We start from the raw sequence: 8,977 nt of genomic DNA, 5'->3' as shown, positions 1-8,977 counted from the left end.
TATGGGTAGTTCTATTTGAAACTATTATTTTGAGGATTTTAGAATAAGTAGCACATGAAGAGGGTGGGATTACGGATGTTATTCTTTACTTGGATATTTTTTATTCGTAGGGCCAAGCGGCACAAGTGTGTGCTCCATTGCTTGTTAGTTTTAGGGCAATAGCAGCACAGTTTGGTGTCCCATTGTCAAGGGAAAAAATAGAAGAAGTAGAAGGTTGTTTGTCAGTACTCGGTTTTCTAAAGATCGGGATAGGACACAGTTAGCGTGGTTTTATTAGAAAGTTACATTACGAGAGATGCAGGTAGTAGGGCATCTTAATTTTGCAGGTTGTGTTATGCCAATATGACAGTTTTGTTCAAGACCTTTGGCATTTACGATGTCTGGCTGGTTAGAACTCATCACTTTATTAGAGTGACAGCTGAGATTAGAGACAATCTGCCAGTATGGCTGGAATTTTGGTACTTACAATGGTAGAACATTATGGTATCATGACCCAGTATTTAATGGGGCATTAAAGCTATTTACTGATGTATCATGTTAAGTTGGGTACAGCTGTTATCTTAGTGGTTGGTGGGGTGCTGGCTCTTGGTCCGATTCTTGGCTGAAATCTGAATTCATCAGGAATCTTGTTCGCCTGGAGCTCTTTCCCATGTAATATGTAGTGCAAAATTTCATACCAGTGGATATTGATACTATTCGGACAGATCCGCCAGTCAGTCAAATCTACAGTACATTGAGTGGAGGGACATTATTCTATAAGATGCCACCAATTTATACAGACTTTTAAGCACCATCGTATATTTCATCGTCGGTTCACCAACCTACATTGCCGTTATTTAGGAGCCTTATTTGACTACATTTTGTGAATAAAATATATTTTTTATTTTCTATTCAGTCCTCACTTAAGAGCTTGAATGCAATTCAGTCTGAGACCTTCTTTCTTGGTCTGTGTCATAATCTTCTGTCCGAGCAGTGCACCGCTCCCACCCTATATTGTTGCACCTACACACTAGCTAAGCGAGAGTACTCCCTACCCCATCCCTTCATATATATCTGGTGTTTAATATGAGCCTCTGTCTGTTTCTGGCAGAGGACAAGAGAGCAAAAATGTGGCAATATCAATAGGTTAAGGGAAAAAAACCTTAGTTAAAAACACTGCTGCTGCAAAAAAATACCCTGCAGAGAGGCTGTTAACTTTGCACAACTCTCTTGCTCCCCTTTGGAATTATTTATCCTATAATTAATTCATGACTTTATTTATGATGGGGAAGGTGTGAAGAAGCCCAAGGCTCTATACCTCTGCCAGGGATCTCCACATCCACTACCCCTCCTGCTAGTAGCATCAGTACCCCTGTGACACCATCAACATCACGGGCACAGGTGTGGCTGGTAATAGCGCTATCAGCCCCAGCACTGTCACCACTGGAACACAGCAAAGCAGGAAGCATTGGAGGAGGTGCTACATGTCAGGTTCCCAAAGCTTAGAGGTGTATTTCAGGGCTGTAACTGACATAGTGGGTCTCTCTAATGTGGTGGCAGCCAGCTGTATTTACGGGAAAGCCATACTATTTTTAGTGCTGTCACCCATAATGTCATCCAAAAGGGCAGAACTATATGGAGAATATTTGTCACAACAAAAGGTCTTGGAGGGTCTGGTACAAGGGTAATATTATCCAATGTGCCCCCTTCATACCAGATCCCCTTCTGCGCACACACCTGCAGGTCTTCGAGAATTAAGATCTCTCAGGGATGCAGAGAGACAGCACTTAAACATGTACTTTCTATTAAGAGGCAGGCATTTGCATCTGTCTCAGGGCACAGAATCTATTGAGGGAGCCTTTGTGCTTCTATTTGAGGGGGTGCTGTATATGATTTTTTTACAGCACAAAGGAACTGAGGTGCTTCTTGAGCAAGAAGCTGGGATATGCTTTCCAGAGCTTCCCCAGGACTAAAAAAACACCTGCCCTGCTCCACATACCTCACATGCTACAGCACCTTGCCCCGCTGAGCCCACCAAAGATTAAAGTCCCTCTTGGGAGCTCAAAGGAGGCTACAGCCCTGACCACAAAAGCAGCCTTCAAACCTGCTATTCCCCATCACATCAATCAGTGGCTGTGGCCTCCTCCAAGGCAACAGTACCGCTACAGGGAAGAATGGGAAGAGTGCCACTTTATTGCCAGAGTTCACTTCAGGGCTGAACTTAGGGCAAGGCGAGCAAGGCAGTTGCCTTGGATACCACGCCTACCAGGGGCCCTGCCCTCCCTCCTTCTGTCAGAGCAGGGATCCAAATTCCACCCAACAGCCCCGGTGTACTTCACCCCGCGTACCGGCCAATCCTGCCTACATGCCAGGGAGAATTAGGGGACTATTGGTAGCTCCTCCCCCAAACTCCTCCAAACAAAATAATTGTATTTCTACCCAAATATCCCACTTAAAACATACACACAGAGAGTTTCATGAGTCTGGGGCAAAGGGAACATGGAAAGTGAAAAAGCAGGGGTTTAACTTGTCATGTAATGATTCCTGGCCCCTGGCTTATAGTGCTCGGTTGCTGCCAGGGACTCACTGGGCCCAGGGGTAACCTTCTGGGAATATTGGCAACAAATGATTACAAACAGGAAAGTGTTACAAAGAATTACTGATCATCTTTTTCTTCTCTTCTCAGATAAAACAATATTTACATTATCTGTCTCCAAAATCATCCCTTGATGTGTCTCTTAATTAAATTCAACTTGTAACACCTAGGCAGGACAACACCCTGTTTAGAAATACCATCTGTTTTTTATGTGCCTCACATGTGCTAATTGAGTTGTCAGGACAGCACCTAATTCAGTGAAGTGACTTGTAATATCTACAGTATATAGCTTGAGACACACTGGGGGAGCAGCAATGCAGGAGAAAGCAGCATACATTTAAAGCAGCCCATATTTAAAGTAGTCATTTTTTAAAGTAGCATGCAGTGTGGAATTTAAAAGGGAGTTCACAGGAGTGAACAAGTGGACAACACAACACCTACTAGCCTTGAATCCTGGATTTGAACTATGCTGGAAAGGAGGATATTATCTATACCAGACTGCACATCTCAGCACTTAACTATTGCTGCCATGCCGCCAATACTATTTCTATTTGCTTTGACATCACTTCTCTTCAAAATACGTGCTTCTTTCTACCAGTCTCATTATGTCTTTAACTCTATTCATATATCTCCATCTCTCCTTCCTTCATCAATTCTCAATTCACATGAACTCCTTTCTTACCTGCGCCCTTTGAAACTACATAGCTATATCCCCTGCACTAAAACACACCACTACAAATCAGCCTCACACATTCTCTTTCCTTCCATGCTTCACCTCCTTCCTTCTGGGGATAATTCTCCCAATCCTAGTTCCTGTGTTATTTCTACATGCACTCATCCTCACCTCCCACATTGTAACGCTTGTGCTCACCCTGAACAAGGTACTGAGGTGGGAAAGTATAGAACTGCACACCCACAGCAGCGGAGGCGTGCCTGGAAAGTGGATTGTCAACATAGCCGTGTCTGGGTTGGAGAGAGTGGGTTTGTTCAGATACCTGCCGAGGTCATGGGGCAGAACCAGCAGTGTAGTCGATATCCATTGTGCCATGGTCAGGGTTTGGAGAAGTATGGGTAGTCAGAGGCAAGCCGGGGTCATTATCCAGAGAGGGTACAATAGTCAAGCCGGGTCAGTACACGTGAGATCAACTGGAAGCAAGAATAGAAAAAGCACAAGGCAAGGCACAGCAAAGCAGGAACGCACGAACACAAGGCTACAAGGGTTTATGCTCAGCAATGAGTGACTGAGCATGCAGGGTTTTTATAGCAAGGCTGGAGCAATCAGTGTGAGAGGCGGAGCTGCCCCTGTGGGAACAGGGATTGGACAGAGGGTGCAGGAGACAGGTGAGCATTGTTAGTGCAATCAGGAATCTTGCCACGCAGCTGGGGAGTGGTGCGTGAGCGCGCCGCGCGTGAGTGATGCATGACGTGAGATGGGGGCGGGTCCAAGCTCAGTGGATTTGACAGAAAATCTCTGTGTGCGCACGTGCTCTGTAAGCGGCGCGGAGGTGACAGGAGCATTAGGTAACGAGGGAACACGTCGCAGGGGATGATTCCCCGATTCCTTACACACATGCAGTTTCAACTCCCTCTGGTGTCAACGCTTCTAACCTCATTCCCATCCCGTCACTCTCCCTCCTCTCTCCCTTTCTCCTGTGCCCTTTGGAATGTACGCTCCCTTTCTAAAAAGTTCCTTTCTGTGCATGAATTCATTTTCTATCACTCTCTGCTTCTCTTTGCTATAACTGAGACTTGGTTCACTCAGTCTGACTCTGCTCTGGAAGCTGCCCTCTTATGGTGACATTTCTTTCTTTCACACTCCATGCCCTGATGGCAGGGGTGGAGGTGTGGGACTCCTCCTCTCCTCTCTGCTGTTACTGAACCCTTCCTATTCCTCCCTCTCTTGCTTTTCCCTCCTTTAATGTTCACACTGTCCAGATCTTCTCTCCTCTCCCTGTCCACGTGACGGTCATCTATCGCCCACCTACCTCTACTCATCCCCCTTCTGTCTTTCTCTCTCACTTTGAATCCTGGCTCTCTTTCTTTCTCTCCTCAGACTCCCCTGTTCTTCTCCTTGGGCACTTCAACTGTCATATTGATGACCCATCTCTCAAAAAAAAATCTTCCCGCTTTCTCTCTCTAACCTCTTTTTTGGCCGTCAACAGTGGACTGCAGCCAGCACCCACAAGGATGGCCATTACCTAGATCTGGTCTCCACTAAAAACATTTCTCCCTCTGATTTCTACATTTCCCCCTTTCCTCTCTCTGACCATCACCTCATCTAATTTCCTCTCTCTCACTTCTGCCCTTCTCCACCTCCATCTACCCCTCGCTTCTGCAGAGACCTGCGCTCTATTAACTACAAGCTTTTGACTCCATTTTACGCTCCTCCCTCTCCTCTCGCAGCTCTGCTCCAGACCCTGACAAATTGGTCAGGAACTACAACTTTGCCCTATCCTCCCCTCTTGATCTACATGCCCTGCTTTCTCTCTGACGTTCTCGCCCTTCTAACCCCAGACCCTGGCTAAATTTCCAAATGTGCATGCTGCATTCCTGCACTCATTCCTCTTAATGCCTCTGGAGGAAATCTCACACTCTCGCAGACTTCCTTCACTACAAATTTATGCTATCCTGTTTCAACTGTGCCCTCTCTCAGGCTAAACAAACCTACTTTTCTTTACTAATCAACATGCACATGTCTAACCCATGCCGACTCTTTTCTGCCTTCTACTCTCTACTCAGAGCACCCTCTGCTGCCTGTTCTTCTTCCTCCATCTCACCTCAGGACTTTGCCGACTAATTCAAGGAAAAGGTTGAATCCATACACCAGGACATCCCCTCTGTATCCTCATTCCATCCTACATCTCTTTCTAACTCTCCTCCTACCCTCCTTGACTCTTTATCCACTGTCATAGAGGAAGTGTTGTTGCTGATCTCCTTTTCTCCCTCTACTACCTGTCCTCTTGACCCCATTCCCTCCCATCTCCTTAAACCTCTTGCTCCTATTATAATCCCCACACTCACACCCATTTTTAACTCTTCTCTGTACTCTGGTACCTTTCCTTCCTCCTTCAAACATGCAACAGTTATACCATTACTCAAAAACAGCAAGATTGACCCTACCTGTCTTTCTAACTATCGGCCTGTCTTTCTCCTGCCTTTTGCCTCTAAACTCCTTGAACGTCTTGTATTCTCTCGCTTATTCAATTTTCTCAACACCTATTCTCTCCTAGACCCTCTACAATCTGGCTTCCGCACTGCTCACTCCGCTGAAATAGCCATCACTAAAATAATTAATGACCTCCATGCTGCCAAAGACAGAGATCATTACACTCTTCTCATATTATTAGACCTCTCTGCAGAATTTGATACTGTGGACCACCCTCTTCACATTACCCGTACTCTTGGTATTCATAACAAAGCTCTATCCTGGATCTCCTCTTATCTCTATCACCGTAGTATCTCTTTTGCTAACGCCTCCTCCTCTATTGATCTCTCTGTGGGGTACCCCAGGGCTCTGTCCTGGGACCTATTCTTTTTTCTCTGTACACACTCTCCCTAGGTGACCTAATCACATCTCTTGGGTACAAATATCACCTCTATGCTGACGACACACAAATTTACCTTTCAACTCCTGACTTTATACCTGCAGTACAGACTAAAGTTTCTGAATGTCTTTCTGCTATATCATCCTGGATGGTCCTATTTTGACATAAACTTAACATGGCAAAAACAGAGCTCCTCATACTTCCTCCCAAACCTGGCCTAACTACCTCCTTCCAAATTACTGTTGGAAGTGCTATCATTCACCTAGGAGCACATGCACACTTCTTACGGATCACACTTGACTCCTCTCTCACATTCTCCTCACATTCAAAGGGTAGCTAAAATCGGTCGTTTTTCCCTCAGCAATATTACAAAGATGCGCCCTTTCTGACACAGGTGCTCATTCTCTGTCTCGATTACTGTAACCTACTGTTGCCTTACTGCCTCTCACCTGTCTCCCCTACAATCTATCCTAAATACTGATGCCAGAATCCCCCCACTCTTTCCTAAATCTTTCTCAGCATCTCCCTTGCTGAAATCCTTCTCCTGGCTTCCTATCAAATCCTGTATCACACACTCAATTCTCCTCCCCACTTTCAAAGCTTTACACTCTTCTGCTCCTCCTTACATCTCACCCCTAATTTCTCGCTATACACTCTTGCGTTCTGCTCAAGGATGTCTTCTCTGTACCCTTTCTGTATCTAAAGCCCTCTCCCGACTTAAACCTTTCTCACTGACTGCCCAAAACCTCTTGAATCCCCCCCCCTCAATATCCTACTAGCACCCTCTCTATCCACCTTTAAGACCCACCTTAAACCACACCTGCTTAATGACGCACATGAGTAGCTCCATGGCTGTTAATTCACACCTCATACATAAACTTTGGCCCCTTGCAGACGCACTTACCAGAACGCCGTCCTACTGCCTCTGTACGTTCTTCCTACCTACCAATTAGATTGTAAGTTCTTCGGAGCAGTGACTGCTTTTTCTAAATGTTACTTTATGTCTGAAGCACTTCTTCCTATTATGTGTTTGTATTATTTGTTATTTTGTTATATTGTCACGTGTATTACTGCTGTAAAGCGCTATGTATATTAATGGCGCTACAGTATATAATTAAAGACATAAATACATACATACATACATACATACATACATACATAGATCTTGCACCTTTTGGGAGGTGGGCTAAAACTTACTATAGAAATCAAAAGATGCTTTAAAACTCATTAAGAATGGCATTAATTACTATATAATATAATAATGAGTTGAATAATAAAACAAATGCAGGAAGTCGTTATATAAAACTACAAAACTGATTAATAAAAAAATAGAAGATTTCATGTTTTACTGCTTTAAATTACTCTTTTAGCCAGATTTAAACATATTTCACAGTAAGAGAGAGAAATTGCTTCAGGGTGTTACTTGTTACTTTGTCAAACGGAGACAAAGTTTAAAATAATTTCAGAGTTGTGTCATTTTAAAAAGAAACTGACTTGCAGTTCTTATAGCAGAAAATACGGTAACATGTAGTCAAAATAGCCTGCTGCCTTTGCTTTATCCTGTATGATTATTATTTCAAGCACACACATTGTATCGCTACTTTTCTGCAGACACTTCAAATAGTGGAGGCTCTACTGCAGTTGGCCTGATCACCACTTTCTGAGCAAGTGAGAAAGCAACCTCCGTCCAATCTTTGCCTTTCTCTGTAATTTCACTGTCCAAAACTGGAGTGCTGACAATCAATTTGCTGACGGACATGAGGAGAAGACAGGTTCATGAAGATTTACCAAAGATCTTGTTTATACCAAGACAGTTGATACAAAAACCGCAGCCCTTTTTTTGCTCTTCTGAACTACTGCACCACCAACCCGTCTCCTCCTCCTACACGTGCTTACTACTGTACAGTACTGTAGGTATAACCTCCTTCCCCTGTCACTCAAGCACTGCTCATCCTGAACTGCTAGTTGCAGACAGAGGGTAGAGAGAGCTAGTGGAGATCAATGCTGTCTTTTGTCTCACACAGCGACCCAGCGTGCACTGAGTGACTGCGGGAAGTCAGAACGTTTCCTGGGAGAGCAGGTACAGTAATCCATAGGTATATATCTCAGCATGACCCTTTACTATTGAATGAAACATATTTTTATATCATTTGTATATAATTGAGTTTTTGTTGTTGTTTTGCTTGCAGCTGACTTGTGATGGAAAGACAATAGTCTTTTTTTACACTCTGTATTATGGATTTTAATCAAATGTAACATTTTATTTCTACGTAAATATATATATATATATAGTTTGTCTTTTCATTTGAAATCATTCCGCACCTGAAATAGCATTAGATTTAGCATGATGGTCATCTACTCAATACACACATATGCATATATCTGTATCCAATTTGTTTTTTATCCATTCAATATTTGACTTTTACCTTGTCCTTATGTATCTATTATGTTAAAGTTGGGCAGTGGCATTGAATATTTTGTGTTTGCTGCTTTTGCCTCTTACTGTACTGGGAATCGTGTCAATCATTGCACATCTCTCAATAGTTATACGATATGTGAATCAACTACGGTATGTGAAATATTTGATACAGGAAGGTTTTAGACGGGTTGCCATTGCTGAACTCCCCCCTCCTATGCAATCATTTTCAGAGGTTGTGTTATGGGATTATTAAAGGACAGTGGAGGGGTGAGATTATTGGCTATAAACAATCTACATATTGTGCTGCTTGTACTTTTCAGCATGATTTGTAAATAATTTACAAACACTTGTCAGCTGCAACAGATGCCTCCAGGAAGCCACTTGATGGGATTTCATCGTCTGATCTTTCATATGGTCCTACTCCTAATGGGTTTAATG

At 43.5% G+C, this 8,977-nt stretch overlaps 1 protein-coding gene across 2 annotated transcripts in view; it reads left to right on the top strand.

Annotated features, from left to right (window-relative positions):
• The first annotated feature begins 8,072 nt into the window (after nt 1-8,072).
• Nucleotides 8,073-8,977, top strand: part of SERTM1 (serine rich and transmembrane domain containing 1) — a 92,425-nt gene continuing 91,520 nt past the window's right edge. Inside the window, exon 1 of one of the 2 annotated variants that reach the window (XM_075593436.1) lies at nt 8,073-8,200. The gene's annotated coding sequence lies outside the window, so the exon portion shown is untranslated. Of the gene's footprint in view, nt 8,217-8,977 lie in introns of both variants that reach the window. The other variant, XM_075593437.1, reaches the window with a different exon arrangement.

This window comes from Ascaphus truei, chromosome 3 (genome assembly GCF_040206685.1).
Source record: "Ascaphus truei isolate aAscTru1 chromosome 3, aAscTru1.hap1, whole genome shotgun sequence".
Lineage (NCBI taxonomy): Eukaryota > Metazoa > Chordata > Amphibia > Anura > Ascaphidae > Ascaphus > Ascaphus truei.
The sequence above is the reverse complement of the archived record's forward strand: the minus strand, read 5'-3'. Positions and strand labels throughout refer to the sequence as shown.